At 41.1% G+C, this 16,747-nt stretch overlaps 1 long non-coding RNA gene across 1 annotated transcript in view; it reads left to right on the plus strand.

Moving 5' to 3' along the window:
- Positions 1-631: 631 nt before the first annotated feature.
- LOC115096337 overlaps positions 632-16,747 on the plus strand; it is a 32,784-nt gene continuing 16,668 nt past the window's right edge. Inside the window, exons 1-2 of the long non-coding RNA XR_003858041.1 lie at positions 632-735; positions 11,931-12,036. This is a non-coding gene — a long non-coding RNA (uncharacterized LOC115096337). The remainder of the gene's footprint in view (positions 736-11,930; positions 12,037-16,747) is intronic.

Below are 16,747 nucleotides of genomic sequence, written 5' to 3' on the forward strand. Positions count from 1 at the left end.
GTGATGCTCACTAAGGAGTGTCTTGTCTGGTTGTTAGAAAATCAACTGAAATCATTGCACAGTTTGGTTTAATACAAAATTATGCTATTCTCCTGCTGAAGACATTTACTTGCTGACCTACATAATGACGCCAGTCAATGCTTTACATTTCCATTTAACTTCCTGTGGGATTTTTTCATTATGCATACAATTTGTACATACTAAACCTACATTTAGTATAATCTAATAGTGTATTAATATTTGCATCATGCCATTAAACTGAGCTTTATATTCATAAACCAGAGAAAGTCTGAAAGATTCTTCTCACCAATCTACTGAAGAAAAGTTAAAGAAAGCAACCAGATTTGGTAGAGCACATGGATGTAAAAGTCATTTGCTTAAGCCATTTGGTGAAAAAGGAGAACACTGAATTTGAACCTGGGACCCTGCCCAGGTCTCAGTTTTAATTAGACTACATGGACAACTCCATCTACCTTCAAATGCCAGTGCTAAAAATACAATTCCCATGAATCTAAGTGGTGTAGGCCAATTGGATTCAAATCTTAGAATGACCTGTAGCGTCCTGATTTGCTCAAGTTTAGAAAATCTGTGCCATACAAACTCCCTCCAGAGCCTTTCCTTTTTCTGGTGACAAAGACAAAGCTGGAGTGTGTTTGTTTTGGGCGCAGCTTTGGATTATAGAAGTGTGTGTTGGGGGAAAGGGGGGAAGAAGGAGAAAGATGCTGGAGCTCCTAGGTAAATTAACATTTTTTCTTTCGTATTTCTATGATTTTGATGGTATCATTCCTAAAGATTTCTTTTGCATTTAACATAAATTAAAATATGGTCATACCCAAGTGTTCAACTAGTGCCCTCTATATAAAGAGCACTTTTCCAGTACAAAGTATTCATATAGACTCATTCTCTTCTAAATAAGGTCTTGACAAAGGGAACTACAAGGGAGTTTTGCTATTAGCATCGTGGTATCTCAAACCACATTTTAAGACAGCAAAATAATTTGGAATTGATTAAACTTCGAGGTTGAAAATATTCAAAGGGCTGACGGAAAAAAAACCCATAACTTTTGAAATTGAGCAAAGAAAGTTCCGGCTAGGCTATTGTTTTTGTTTGAAAAATAACTGCGGTCTACTTTTTGAAGTAGAAAGGTATAAAATAATATGCATGAAGAAAAGGTACGGCTCAACAATTTGTTCTGTTATTATTGAAAACATTGAAGGATGAAGGGAAATAATTGAGACCATTCCATTTAATGCAGGTAAAGATTTCTTTCTGAATGTTTATTTAGTTCTACTGTTTTAACAGCTTCAGATAGGTAGCAATGTCGCCACCATTTAAGGCGTTGCATGCATCAAAACACTTGTCCAGTTTCAGCTTTCAACAGAAGGTATTGTACAAAAATCAAAACAAAACTCCACTAGAACCCAGAATGGTAAAGAAGAATCACAGTGCTAAGACTACAAAGATGAAGATGGAGATGGAGATTACAAAGCTAGGTCTTATAATGGACTTGCCTGAACCCTGAAAACAGCATGTAATAATTCTATGGGGACTAAGGGGGTGAATTGTTCATTTCACTAAGAATTACCATATGGTTTCTATTGGGATAGATGTATCCATTTTTTTCTTCCAAAAGAAGAGGAAATTGTGTAGATGAAATGGTTTTATGTCTGCTTATGTTTTTGTATTTTTCATGCAGCTACCAGCTTTGTGGGTGCTTGAGCACCCCCAGTATTGAGCAAATGACTTCACTGTGTTCAGAAAGGTCTAATTTTGTATTGAGTTTAGCATGTTCAATTGTTTAGAAAAGTTGGCTTCTGATATCCAACAAAACAGGTCTCAGACTTTAGAATACTAATTAGCATGGTCCAGTTAGTGCTAAGTTTTCAATTATTAAATTATCCTAGATTTCTCCGAATCGGTCATTTATACTTGAGGTAGCAAGTGGTTATTTTTTTATCCAGTCTTAAGTTCTCAAACATCCAATGATAGACGATCCAGTGATAGATGAGCTAGTAATCTGTTTTTCATATAGTTTTTAGGTAGGAAAGTCTGGAGATCTGTTTGCTTCAACCTTTATACTTGTGTCTAGAATTGCTTTTGCATAGGATAGAAAATATGGGTCCCAATCTTTCCATATCAACAAAGATACGATAAACTAGAATACAATTAATTCCACTTCAGAGATACTAAATATCATTTGTAAACTCTTTTCATAGTTCTTCAGGGTTAGAGTGAAAACTGAGTCTATAACAGCCCTGTATGCTGATACATTTTTTCAGTACTCTTCTCAGAGGTGGGATTGTAATTTGTCCCATTCCATGGGGTTCTTATTGATATCTAAAACATTTATTAATATCCACTATATATTTGAGATCAGCTCCTTTGCTGATATCTTGTGGAGAAAAAGATTCTTGAGAAAATGTGTGTTTTTTTTTAAACTATTTAAATATATTTCTTGCAGCTAAAATTAATTATTTGTACATGGGCATAAATGCTCACTGATTTTCTGTTTCATTTAGAGGTAATTAAAATCTACTATTTTATCATCTGGATAGACTACACACACACATTTTAAACCTAGGTTCTTTCACCAAAAGAATATGACCAAATATTTGATCTAAAGGAAACAAAGTAGAATTACATATGGGTAGGATAAACTTGGATATCTGATTTCATTTTCTGTGCTAAATTATTGCAGATTTGCTGCAGAAGTCTCAAAAGAAATTACTACTTTCAGTTTTTAAGGGAGGAACTTTATATATTATCTAAGTGATACTCTGGCACTAGAGTTCCAACTTTTCTGGTGTAAGATTTCTGAATGGCACAGGAAACAATATTCTAACATATATGCAATTGCCTGGACATTCTTTGTGCTAGATCTGTATAATATTCTCTCATTTTCTCTGGTCTACAGTTCCAAATTAATACAAATATGTATGTTTTGTAATTTTTTAAAAGTAAATTAACAGGGAGTTCAATTGCAAGCACTTAAGTAATATATAATGCTAATGAATCTAATTTAGTGATAAGTTGTCTTTGTTAGTGTCATGACTTGAAAGATATTTGATAAAATAACCCATAGGGAGGGAAATTTTGTAAAATCACTGGTAACTTATGTGGCCATAACTTACATTTTGTAAAATCACTGGTAACGTATGTGGCCATAACTTACATCAATTTTCAGAGGAAACCTATGATGGTAACTTTCAAACGGGCGCACAGGCATACATGTATGTGTGTGTGTGTGTATGTGTGAGCACATGGCCAGATACGTGACAATTTTATATCCTGCGCACACATACGTGTGTATATTATAAAATAATTCTGGCGCGCATATGTGTGCTCTTAATTTTACAAGTGTGCGCACAGCCATGAAATGTTGGCTTTGAGCCATATAAGTCAATGAATTTTTTAACAGGTGCACGTCCACGCCAGTTTTACCAGTTCATCTAGCCTACAGCTAGGTCCTCCAAACCCCCCTGGTTCTTTAGCCTGCACTCCTCCCAGTTAACCCAGATCCCCTCAAACCCTTCATAGATGCATGAAAATAGTTTTACTGAGATTTACCTCTGTCAGGATCGCATTTCTCTCATTTAATCCTGGCCACTTTCACTGCTGCTAAGTATCTCATACAACTCCTCTGTAGAAGTAACTTTATGCTCAAATATACCTGGGCATCTGCCCAGGTACTCAATGGCTTGTGCACACATCTATTGATCCTGCCCTGGAATTCCAATGCCTCGCCCAGATTCTGCCCCTTTTTCCCAATGCGCATAGGGATTTGGGCATGTATGTGGGCAGTTTTTAAAATTGGGGGGAAGCACGACCATCTCCCAATTTTGGCATGCATCTGGCTTTTAAAATTCACCTTTGAGTGCATACAATTGCTTTGAAAATTATTCCAACAAACGTACCTGCATGAATTACGCCTACTAAATGGAGTGCGTAAGTTTCCTGTGTATAATTTTGTACGTTTTTTAAAATTGTAAGTGTATACTTCATCCTCCCTCAACCACACGCCTCTGTACTGTTCAGGTAAATTTATATGCAAACATGATATTTGCATATGTTTACTCATGCACCAAGTGGACAATTATATAAAATCACATTTCCATATGTAAACCAGGGAATATTACTCCCTTAAATGAAAAAACAGTTTAAAGAAACTTTATCCAGTGTTGAGAGACATTTGTTTTAATGCTTCTGTCTTGTTATATTTAATTTTAAATCTGTTTTCACAAAGATTTCTCATTCTCTCCTAAGATTTGGTAATGAAATAGTTAGTTGAGTAACAGTTACATGTTACCATGCACAACAATATTATTACTAATAATTTATTAGCTAGTTTTTATTTCTCCTATACGAAATCCCAAATGTTGATACTCTCATCTGTTCTAGGGTTTCTGTCATAGGAACCAACTTTCCAAAATGATTTGCTAAACTCAACATAAATTACCCCTCCATGGATGCAGTAAAAGAGTTTTACTCAGTACTGAGAGTGCTCAAGCACTCACTGCACCCAAACAGCTGGCACCTATGGTTTTCACTATTAATACAAATCGTAAATATGAGACAGGAAAACCTTCTCTTTTCTGTTTTACTGAAAAGTACTGAATAGGATCCTTTAATTTTAATAGTAGCTTTAGGGCAGAGGTTCCCAAACCTATCCTGGGGGACCCCTAGCCAGTCAGGTTTTCAGGATATCCACAATGAATATACATGAAATAAAATGTGCATGCTATGGAGGCAGAGAATGCAAATTAATCTCATAATTGAGTGAAGGGTCTGCATAAACTGGAGGGAGTGTAGGCTGAATAACCAGTGGAGTCTAGATGAACTAGAGATAAACTGAGCAAAGTGGCTGATAAACTGGGCAAACTGGTCATTTCCTTCACCCATGCATGTTAAAAAATTACCTCACTTGAACTTGTAAAACCTGACAATTCCTAAGACAAATATGTGATTAGCAGATGCTGGTGTAAATACTTAAAATTAATAGCACATAGAGATGTGCATTGTTAACATCTATCGGTTCAGGCTTCGTTTTTAGGGCCCCATGGGAAATTTCATTTTTCCTGCGGTTCATTTTTTTTTTTTTCGTGGGTCCCAATTTTCGTGTTAGCACGCACTAACATGAACTACCAATTTTTCTGAGATTTCAGAAAATTTCCGTTTGTTTCTCAGTGCCCACGAACCATGACGAATTGGACAATTTTGTTGAAATTGTCTAATTCATGAAAAATGAATGCACATCACTAGTAGCACATATAATGCATGAAGAGACACACGTGCACACACTTGCTCAAATGATACAAAATACTAGCACACGTGCAGTCATGCCCCCATATGTGCACATATGATTGTGCATACGCTCATTTTAATGTTATCCTCCCTGCTTATAATCCACAGGCAAAAGTTGGTACTTAATCTCATTTGTTTTAATATGATGTACACACAAATCTCCAGTCAATCCCACTAAAGACAAAAGTGGATCCAGAAACCTCAACCCAAAAATATTGTACCCATGGAAAGCCCAGCACATTTATAAAGGCATGCCTATACATTCCTACTGTCTCCAGCACGAATTGGGGTAGGCAAGGTTAAATCTATAATTTAATGCAGGACATTTGAATGTTCAATGTAAAAGCCTAAATATTAAAGGCCCGATTTTTGAAAACCTAGTGCATGTGAAAACCAGGAGATATGTGCATGGCTGGGCTATGTGCACACCGTGGGAATTTTCAAACACTCATGGCTATGCATGTATCTCCCGGTATGCACAGAAAATCAGGTTTGGGAGAAAGGGACATGACAGGGCAGAGTCTGGGTGGGGTGTGGGTGGGTAAGGAGAGCGCCATTAGGCACTGTCCCGCTGAAGTGCATGCCGGCAACCGACTGGCCTGCGTAACTTGCTACTGCTCCAGAGAGCAGGTAAGTAATAAAACAACAAAAAAAAAAAAATAGGTTAGTTAGCAGGATTTTAGGGGTTGGGATTAGTAGGGGAAAAGGGAGGCAGGTTAGGTAGGGACTTAAGAAGTTGCCTCCCAGTCCGCTCCTTTATTGGAGCGGACTGGGAGGGAACTTCTGGGAGGGAACTTCTGAGATTAGGGCCTATTGTGTTGCCACATGCATATAGTAAAATTTCTTCTCCTTACATGTGCAAGTCGGCGTTCGAACTCATATGCGGCACTGATGCATGTGGGTAGTGGATTTTATAACGTGTGCATCGATGTGCACATGTTATAAAATTGGTGCGTCTATGTGCGCGCGCTGGGAACTGCGTGCACATGGACGCCTGCATGCGGGTCTTAAAATTTACCTTTAAATCAACTCTTCTACAACCTATTGATATGCTACTGTATACCGATTTTCACTTTGATTTTGATTTCATTTGATTTTTGCCCCTTGTTTGTACAATGCATGTTCCACCAAGTTCATTGGTCTACTTTCCTTCAATTTGGTAAGGGACTTTTTGAGTAGTTAAAAATTGAAAAATATTTGCAGGAATCTTAAACTGGCAAACTAACGGGTAAATTTTAAAAGAAGCGTGCATGTGTTCATGTGTGCATGGCTCCCGGTACATGCACATGGACGCACTGATTTTATAACAGGCGTACGCTGACGTGTGCATGTTCTAAAATCCCATACCCGCGCGCACATGCGTTTGCATGTCTTTTGAAAAAGCCAAAATAAACTAAATTTTAAAACCTCTTGCTGAATTGCAGTGTTCTTGTGCCCTAAGCTATGAGTCCCAAAATTAGACAGTGCCCGATTTTATATCTGGCACTGTCCCGACTGGCCCCGGCCCTGCTCCACATCCTGCCTGACCCTTTTCTAAACCCTGGCTCTTCCGCGTGTACAGCTGGGAATTTAAAATCTCTCTTTAAATGATTAAAGGATATCATCTGATCAGTGACCTAGATCTGCCCAATATATTGTAATCCTCTGGACTCCCACTCACTCATGTTAGCAAAAAATGTATGTACAGAAACTGTCAGATTGTGACAAATGAAGGAAGTGCCAAGTGTTTGTCCTGTACACCTAGTTTACTCTGCACCTTCACTACAAGGATAAAGTGTGGGCATTATTGGGCTACTCCTGCAGACCCTCCTGGCCATCAGATGCAATGGATGTAGAGTTATCAAATGTACCAACTCCTCTTCTGGAGAAAAAGACTTCTTTACTGACAACCATCACATAAACATTGGCTCCTTCAACTATTTTATTAAAGAGATCAACCTAGCCGCCCAATAATAGAGTTGGAGACTGGGTAGTGCCATGTCACCTTTAAACCTAGGAAGCCAGAGAACGCTAAGCTGTATCTGAGCCAGTTTATTAGGCCAGATGAAACTAGATAAAATCCCAATCAGTTCTGTGAAACCCTTCCTCCCCTGCTACTGAGCAAGGAACATTTTGAAGCAAATTCATCAACTGTGGAACCATGATCATTTTAAGTATGTTACCTACCTGACTAGGTGACAAGGAGATCGCTCCAGTACTTGAAGTCATTTTTAATCTTGGTTATTACCTGTCTATAATTGTTGGCAAATAAATCTTGAAACTTCCTCATGATAGTGATTGTTATGTATTGAAACTTATTTTTGAAGCCTGAACCAAGCCAGACAAAAAGGAACTGCTAATTTGGGTCCAGTAGAAAAAGCCTCTGGTTTGTTTAAGTTCAATTTGTAACCCGAGACTTCACCAAACTTGTCCAACAGAGTTAATGTACTGGGGGCAGATTGAAAGGTATTTGTAACATATAACATAACATCGTCAGCATATAAAAAGATGTTATGGGAGCTATCCCCAATCACAAAACCCATGACTGAAATCAATTGTTTTATAAGTTGAGCCAAATTTTTGTAACACACTGAACATAAAAGGCCAGGACACCCAGTCAAAGGCCTTTTCTGCATCTAAAGCCAAAAACCAGGCTGGAAATTTACAAATTTTAGCCCAGCTCATAATGGGGCAGATTTCCAAAGGGTTATGCGCGTAACATACGCGCGTAACCCCCGATAACCTGCCCCTGCCTGCCCCTGCGCGTGCCGAGCCTATCTTGTATAGGCTCGGCGTGTATGTCCTGGGGCTTCGAAAAAGGGGCGTTCCTGGGGCGGGGCCATGGGTGGGATGCCGGTCTGGGGGCGTTCCAAGGACGGGGCTGAGGCCTCCTCCATTGTGGCCCTGCTGAGGGATGGCGCGCTGGCAGCCAGCCGGAGGCAGGTGTAACTTCGATGATAAAGGTCAGGGGGAGGTTTTAGATAGGACTGGGGGCCAGGTTAGGTAGGGGAAGGGAGGGGAAGGTGGGGGAAGTGGAAGGGAATGGAGGAAGGCTACGCGGCTTGGCACACGCAAGTTGCACAATTGTGCACCCCCTTGCATGCGCCGACCCTGGATTTAATAACATGCGCGCGCATATTATAAAATCGGGCGTAGATTTGTTCACGCCGGGTTGCGCGAACAAATCTACGCCCGCGCGTATGTCTGAAAATCTACCCCAATGTGAAACACTTAGTGTTAGCTGCAGAAGTTCTTCCCTATGTGAAACTAGATTGGTATGGATATACCAAGGGTGGAATCAGTGACTCTAACATCTTTTGCAAAATCTTAGCCAGTATATTAATATCTGCATTAAACTATTGGCCGCCAAAAAAAACCTCAACCTTAAACTCTAAACCTCCCATCCCCCCCTAAAACTAGAAATAGGGCTTTTCACCTCTAAAGCCTTGCAGATCTGCCTCATCTATGCCCCTCCAGGCCTACTCAAACATGACCCTTCTCCTTTCATTGAATACCTTGCTGACAACCTTAAATCTGACACCCCCACCATCATCTTAGGAGATTTCAATCTCCATGTGGATACCCGCCCCACCACCCCTGCCTGCGAAACCTTACTAGACACTCTTACAGCCATGGGTTTTAAACAAACCATTACTGCACCCACACATAAAGCAGGCCATACCCTTGACCTCCTCTTCATTAACTCGCTGATAATTGCTCTAGACCCGCCCGTAGCCACCCCAGTCCCATGGTCAGACCACTTCCTCATCAATGCCCTCCTTACAACCTCCTCCTCTTCCGCATCACAAAAACATAGTAAAATCATCTCTTTCAGGAAAACTTGCCCTACAGAGGACTTTACTCTAGCTTTTGATAAAGCAACTAATAATCTTGACTTTACTAATCCAGACACCGCTCTACTTTCATGGAACAATCTCACCTCTGCAATAGCCAATGAGATCTGCCCCATCATCTGCAAAAAAATACCCCTCACACAAACAGAAAAAAACCATGGTACATAGCTGAATTTAAAAAGATAAAGCAGAACCTGAGATCCAAAGAACGATCATGGCACAAAATACCTTCACCGTCACATAAAGCTGCCTACAAAAATCTACTAAACACATACCGTCAAGCCATTCTCCAAGCAAAACGAGACTTCTATTCAGCAAAAATTCATGATTATCAATTCAATTCAAATGTCCTATTCGCATATGTTGCAAAACTCACAAACTCCATCCCCACTACGCACAATGAGACCAATGCCAGGAATAAATGTGAAGAACTAGCGCTATCCTTCAAGAAAAAAATTGCCAACATTCTCCTTCGCTTTCCCTCTAAGCCTCCCCCCACTACCCTGCTCCCCTATGACAATAGGATCAACCTTGGGTCCTTCGACCTCACTACTTCCATGGAGATTGAGTCCATTCTAAAAAAGATGAAACCTGCTTCCCACATCTCAGACACCATCCCCTCAAAAATCCTCCTTTCTATTCCCTTCACCATTGCAAAGCCCATTGCTGATTTAATTAACTGCTCCATCACCTTCGGTTCTATCCCAGACCCACTCAAACTTGCTGTCGTCAAGCCCCTCCTTAAAAAACCCACCCTCGACTCCACTGACCCAGCAAACTACCGGCCCATATCCAACCTGCCCTTCATCTCCAAAATCCTGGAAAAAGTAGTTAACACACAGCTCACCGACTTTTTAGAAGACAATAATATCCTACACCCATCCCAATTTGGTTTCCGTAAAGCCCGCAATACCGAAACCCTACTACTATCAATGACAGATACCATCCTTAAAGGTATGGATCATGGAAAATCATATCTACTTGCCCTACTGGACATCTCAGCAGCCTTCGATACAGTCAACCACAGATCCTAATCAGCCGTCTAGCTGAGATAGGTATTTCAGACACAGCCCTATCCTGGTTCTCATCCTGTCTCAACCATAGAAAGTATTTAGTAAAAATCGATAACTACGAATCCTCACATATCCCCATTACACAGGGTGTCCCTCAAGGATCCTCCCTGTCCTCTACCCTCTTTAATATTTATCTCCTGCCATTATGCCATCTGCTCTCCAATCTAGGCCTAAAGTTCTTCTTATATGCAGATGATGTACAGATCCTAATCCCCATTCAAACTTCCCTCAACAAAACTATGCAATTTTGGGAATCCTGCCTGGCTTCTATAAACTCCTTACTATCTAACCTCCACTTAGCTCTAAACACTACTAAAACAGAACTCATTTCCAATCACCCGGACCGTATATCCCACCCCACCTCACACAACAATGCCCCAGCACACACCCCTCTGCAATCGGTAAGAAATTTAGGTGTACTCATCGACCAACACCTTAACTTCAAGCCCCACATGAAATCTCTCCTAAAAGGGGGCTTCTACAAGCTAAACATTCTTAAAAAACTAAAACCCCTCCTCCACATGCATGATTTCCGGACTGTACTGCAAGCGACCATGCTCTCTAAGTTGGACTATTGTAAATCCCTCCTCCTGGGCCTACCTGTCTCCACTATCAGACCCTTCCAGATTTTGCAAAATGCCATGGCCAGGATCATAACCAACACCCGTAGAAGGGACCACATCACCCCCATATTAAAGAATCTGCATTGGCTCCCTATTTCTTTCTGGATACAATACAAAACCCTTACCATCCTACACAGTTCATTGTACAGATACAATTACCCATGGCTAGAGAAAATGCCACATTTCCGCTCCACTGAGCATCCCACTAGAACTGCTCTTGCAGGCACCCTACACATCCCATCGTTCAAACCTGCCCACCTTGCCCTCACTAGAGAAAGAGCCTTCTCTATGGTGGGCATCTCCCTCTGGAACTCCTTCCCCACCTTCCTCCGTCTTGAGCCATCCCTACACAATTTTAAAAAAGGAGTCAAGACTTGGCTCTTTAAGCAGGCATTCCCTGATGCAAACCAAACCTAGTCCCTTCTACCCGCCTGCTCTACCTATACTCCCTGAAGCCCTCCTCCTCCCTTTACATCCCTTTTATGTAGCCCGGCCCCTCCCCCTCCCCCCCCCCCACTATTTTGCCTCTTTCTCTTACATCTTATTAATTTTGTATCATTGTATAATTGCCTTGTAATTTCCATAAGTATTACTTGTACTCAGCCCTTAATTGTACACAGCCTTCATTGTATATAGCCTTCAATTGTATATAGCATTCAATTGTTTCTCATATTGGTATATGATAATTGCAGTTTTTTATAACCACTTAATCTGGTTTCAATTTCAATCGTTTTTCCTTTCTGCATTCCTTTATTTCTCCCTCTTAGTCTCTCTCGTTCCCTTCCCCGCCTCCGCCTTTTCTAGCCTGCCCCCCTTTCCCCTTTCCTCGTTCATTGTAATTTTCCATTCTTTTCAGTTCATTGTAAACCGACGTGATGTGTTTTATGAACGTCGGTAAATAAAAGTTCATGAATAAATAAATAAATAAATAATATATATTGACCTATAGGAATGAAATCAGATATATTTTTGTCTGTTTTTGGAATAGCAATGATGTAGCCTCTACCAGAATACTCATAGACATCAACATTTAACATAATTGAATAAATTAACCAGCATGGAAGAGAATGGTGGTAGGAATTTGTTATACCATTCCACAGGGTATCCATCTGGGCCAGGGCTCTTGCCTGAGAAAAGCAATATAGTAGCTGAGGCTCACGTGTGAGGACCCGGACTGGCTGCTTCTGTGGATACCTGATGGATCAGGTAAGTTTGTTTGGTGGGGAGGGAGGCTGGGCCAAGGCCCTGGCATCATGCTCAGCCTAGGCCACGGCCCCTGCTTTGGGCTTTGGCCTATGACCCAGGCGAGGTCCCGGTTTCAGGCCTAGGCCCAAGCCTAGGACAAGATACTGACTTTGTGCTTGGATATAGGCCATGGCCCCTGCTTTGGGCCACAGCCTCAGACCTATGCCTATGTCTAGGCCTAGGCCTGATGCATTCATTTAAAATGAATGCAATGAATACAGTTTGTTTCATTCAAGGGACCTCAATTCTTTTTGGGTCCCCCCTGAATGAAACAAATCAGTCTTATTTTGCACATCTCTAGGGAGAGATAGGCATGTGTAGTAACAGCTCTAGTGGGGATGGAGCATCAGGGTGCAAGTGGGGTGTGCTGCTAACGAGGCGATGGATACTACCCATACCTTGTGCAATATCATAAGACATAAGTAAGATGCTGGAGGCCTGGCAGCTAGACCAGAGAGACAGGAGTCTTCATGTAGGGGTTTTTTGATAGCCAGTGATGCAAATATGATAAGTGCAGTGCAAGATGGGGGTATCAAGGGATCTGATGCTTTGCTCATGTGTTACACCTGGCAGTAATGGATGCCCTAGGGCTGAGGCCTAAGGAACATGGGATTCCAGTTCTGAAAGACCCAATAGAGAGGTGCATGAAAATAGTGGGGATTTTTTTTTAAATAATTTAAAGTTTATTAATAGCACAAGAGAGTTGTAATACTGGATAGCAAATAAATCCATGACAACAAACAATGCTATAGTACATTATAAATGAAATGCTACCATGAAATAAACTTATAAACAAATGGTGCTGTCTTTTCATTATTATACCCCCATCCCTCACCTCCCCCCCTTTGTAGAAACACCAAGGTGGTCAAACGTATATCCAAAGAAGATAAGCAACTATGGTAAAGGTCCAAGCCAAAACACCACATAGACCCCATGAGGAGGAAAACAAAAGCAAAGGAAGAAAGGCACTCCAGACAACAATGCTAAACCCCCCATAACCCCAAACAGATCTGGTGTAAGGGTCCCAGGTAAAGCCACTACAGATCTAATAGATAATCCGTTGGTTCCCTTAGACTTCCAGTGTATATAAGGCCTCCACACTTTCTCAAATTTGGCCATCTTATTATTACATATAGCAGTTAACTTATTCATATAGAACACCCTATCTAGGCTTGCAAGCACATCATATGTATATTTATTTAGAAATTGTTTTGCCCGACTTTTTAGTTGTAAAAGTGGTATATAAACCCTTTAAAATAAATCAATAAATAAATCATGCAGTGAGGGTACAGTAGGTCGATGCCAGCAAGCTGCAATTTCACATCTGGCTGCCGTGATCACCTGCTGAATCCATCGCTGGAAAAGTTCTGTCCCCACTGTGGTTGGCAAACATAATAAACACACTTTGGGATCCTTAGGAACCTGAACATCCCCCAGACGTCCAATAAAAATCGAGTACTGCATCCCATAATACCCCGATACCCGGGCATTCCCTCCACAACTTTAGAAAAGTCCCTCCTCCCACACCCCTTCCAGCACCTGTCATCAGCACCAATAGAGAGCTTACTCAGCCAGACAGGTGTTAAGTACCATCGATAGAGTACTTTATACCCATTCTCCTTAATAATTGATGACCAGAACTCCGACTAACTGCCAAAAAGCACTGGTCCCAATCTTTATCAGCCAGCATACCCCCCCCAAATCCCATTTCCAAGCAATTTGGAATGCAATTTTCCTTGGAGGGTTCTGATTCAACAAAGCGTATATCTTAGTGGTGGGTTTGGTAAGCTTATCAGCTTGATCACAAAAATGTTTGAATAAAAACTTACCCTTCTTAAGCTCCCAGGCCATCTTTGTAGCGGAGAAATAATGGGAGAGCTGATTATAAGCAAAAAGGTCCAGCTTAGTGATTGGGTAAGATTGCTGCAACTCTGAGAATGGCAGCAACTTCTGACCATCCCATAATTGCTCCCATTTATACAAACCCTTCTTCTTCCAACGTTCAATACTGGTCTGCTCATTCCCAGGAGGAAAAGTGTAGTAAAAAAGAAAGGAAGTTAGGTGATAAACCTGTTTAACCTCTACCAGCAGAGATTTCCATTTACCCCAAACCTTATAAATTAACCTGGAAAAAGGGGATAAACCAGAAAGATTAAACTCTCCCTTTTGCCAGGCTCAAATATGTAGAGGCGGGTCTCCCGCTCCCTAGGATACTATACGACCCCAGGGTTTCAACTCTCCAGCCCTATGCCAATGCAAAAATGAAGTCAATTGAGAAGCAGCAAAGTACCAACCTGCCGACCTCCTCTCAGTTATCCAGAAACAAAACAGATCTAGAAACTCTAGGGGGCCTACTTTCCCAAATGAAGCAAAGCAGCTTACGTTGCCATTGTTTCAACAAAGAATCGGGCACAGAAACGGGGAGAGTTTGGAAATAATAACAGATACGTGGCAATACATTCCTTTTTACAATAGCTATCCTCCCCAGCCAAGAGAAGGCCATCCTGTCCCAATGATCTAAATCTTTTTGAATATGGGCCAAGACAGAAGTATAATTGAGCCTAAATAACCCCTGTATATCTGGACCGATTTTAACCCCTAGGTACTTCACCCACCCTTTTGCTGATCGGAAGGGGAAATGTGATAGAATTTGAGTAAAACATTCACTAGGCACTGAGACATTTAATAGCTCCGATTTATCTTCATTAACCTTAAAACCAGAAATCCTGCCAAATGCCCACAAAGCCTGCAACAGCACTGGAAGAGAAGATTCCAGATCTGTCATCATAAATAAAAGATCATCAGCGAACATGATGAGCTTATAATTTTGAGACTGTACTAACATCCCCTGAATCTGAGCATCCTGTCACACCACTGCTGCAAATGGTTCAGGATACAGCGCAAATAATACGGTGATAAGTACAGCCCTGCCTTGTGCCCCCTTTGACCTCAAAAGGGAGAAATACCCATTAATTTTCAGACATGCCCTAGGGCAGTGATAGCAAACTCCAGTCCTCGAGTGCCACAAACTGGCCAGGTTTTCAGGATATCCACAACAAATATGCATGAGATAGATTTGCATACAATGCAGGCAGTGCATGCAAATCTTTCTCATGCATATTCATTGTGGATATCCTGAAAACCTGGCCTGTTTGTGGCACTCGAGGACTGAAGTTCGCCATCACTGCCCTATGGTTGCATATAAGCAATGAAGTTAGCCAATAAAGTCAGAGCCCAGGTTCATTTTCTATAAAACTCTGAATAAGTAAGGCCAGTGGACCTATCAAAGGCTTTTTCAGCATCTATAACTAACAACACTAATGGAGTTTGAGTATGCTGTGACCTCCATATCAGCTCCAAAACCCTTTGCACATTATCAGATGCCAATCTCCCTGGCATGAAACCTGACTGATCTTCATGGATGAGATATGGGGCTACCATCCCCAATCACCTAGCCAGTATCTTAGCAAGAAGCTTTGAGTCAATGTTTATCAAGGATATTAGTGTATAAGACCCACATAGTGTGGCATCCCTCTCACTTTTAGCTAACAGAGTTATCCCAGCCAGGTTGGAATCCTGTGCTAGTGAACCCTCATCCCTAAGAGCATTAAACATATCCAATAAGGGTGGTATCACCACAGAATGGAACATTTTATAAAACTTAGCTGAGAACCTATCTAGACCTGGTGATTTCCACAACTTTAGATCCTGAATTGCTTGGTAGACTTCGGCATAGGTAATGGCCTTATTCAATAACTCACGATCCTTATCAGGAATGGAAGGCAACTCCACCCCCTGTAGGTATAAGTCAATAGCCTATTTTCCACTGTATTATCTGAAGCATATAGCTCTTCATAGAAAGCCTAAAATCGCTTACTGATATCCTTAGATTCATAAAGAAAAGACCTCAACTTATCCTTAATTTTAGTAATAAAAGATTGTGCGGATCGCTCCTTCAATTTCTGGGCTAATGGCTACCCAGCTTTATTGCTTAGCTCAAAATGCCTTTGCTTGAGCATGTCTAGTTGAAACACCATTTTTTCAAGATCTAAGGCCTGTAGCTCCCTCCTCACGGCCTCCAATTCCTCAAGCCTCTGGAGGTCCAAAGTATGCTTATGACTCAACTCCAGTTTGGCAATATGCTGCATGAGTCACAGCCTTTGAGCACACCTCTTATTCTTAAGAAAGGTTGCCCAAGAAAAAAGCTAACCCCTGACCACAGCTTTCATGCAGTCCCAAACTATGCCAGAGAATACATCCCCGGACCAATTGAGGTCCAAATATTCATGAATATCATCTGTGAGATAGTCTGTAAAGGATTTGTCGTCCAACAATCATTCAAACACCAGTAGCATTGTCCCGCCCCCTGCTCTGCAGATGTAATGCCACCAAAATCGGGGAATGATCAGACCAGGTCATAATGCCCACTTCAGCCTCAATGACCATATCTACCAGAGATTTATCAATAAGAAAGTAGTAAGACAGGTGGGTGTGAGAGAAATAAGTGTAATTGCGCGCAGTAGGGTTCTGCACGTGCCAAATATTGATCAAACCCCAGTCAGAGATTACATTTTTAAGATCTTGTCTGTGACATCAGGAACCCCTCGAGCCTGAGTTAGAGTTATCTAGATATGGATACCTAGTGAGAGTGAAGTCTCCCCCCACAATGACA

The sequence above is a fragment of the Rhinatrema bivittatum genome, chromosome 8, assembly GCF_901001135.1.
Source record: "Rhinatrema bivittatum chromosome 8, aRhiBiv1.1, whole genome shotgun sequence".
NCBI classification, from domain to species: Eukaryota; Metazoa; Chordata; class Amphibia; order Gymnophiona; family Rhinatrematidae; genus Rhinatrema; species Rhinatrema bivittatum.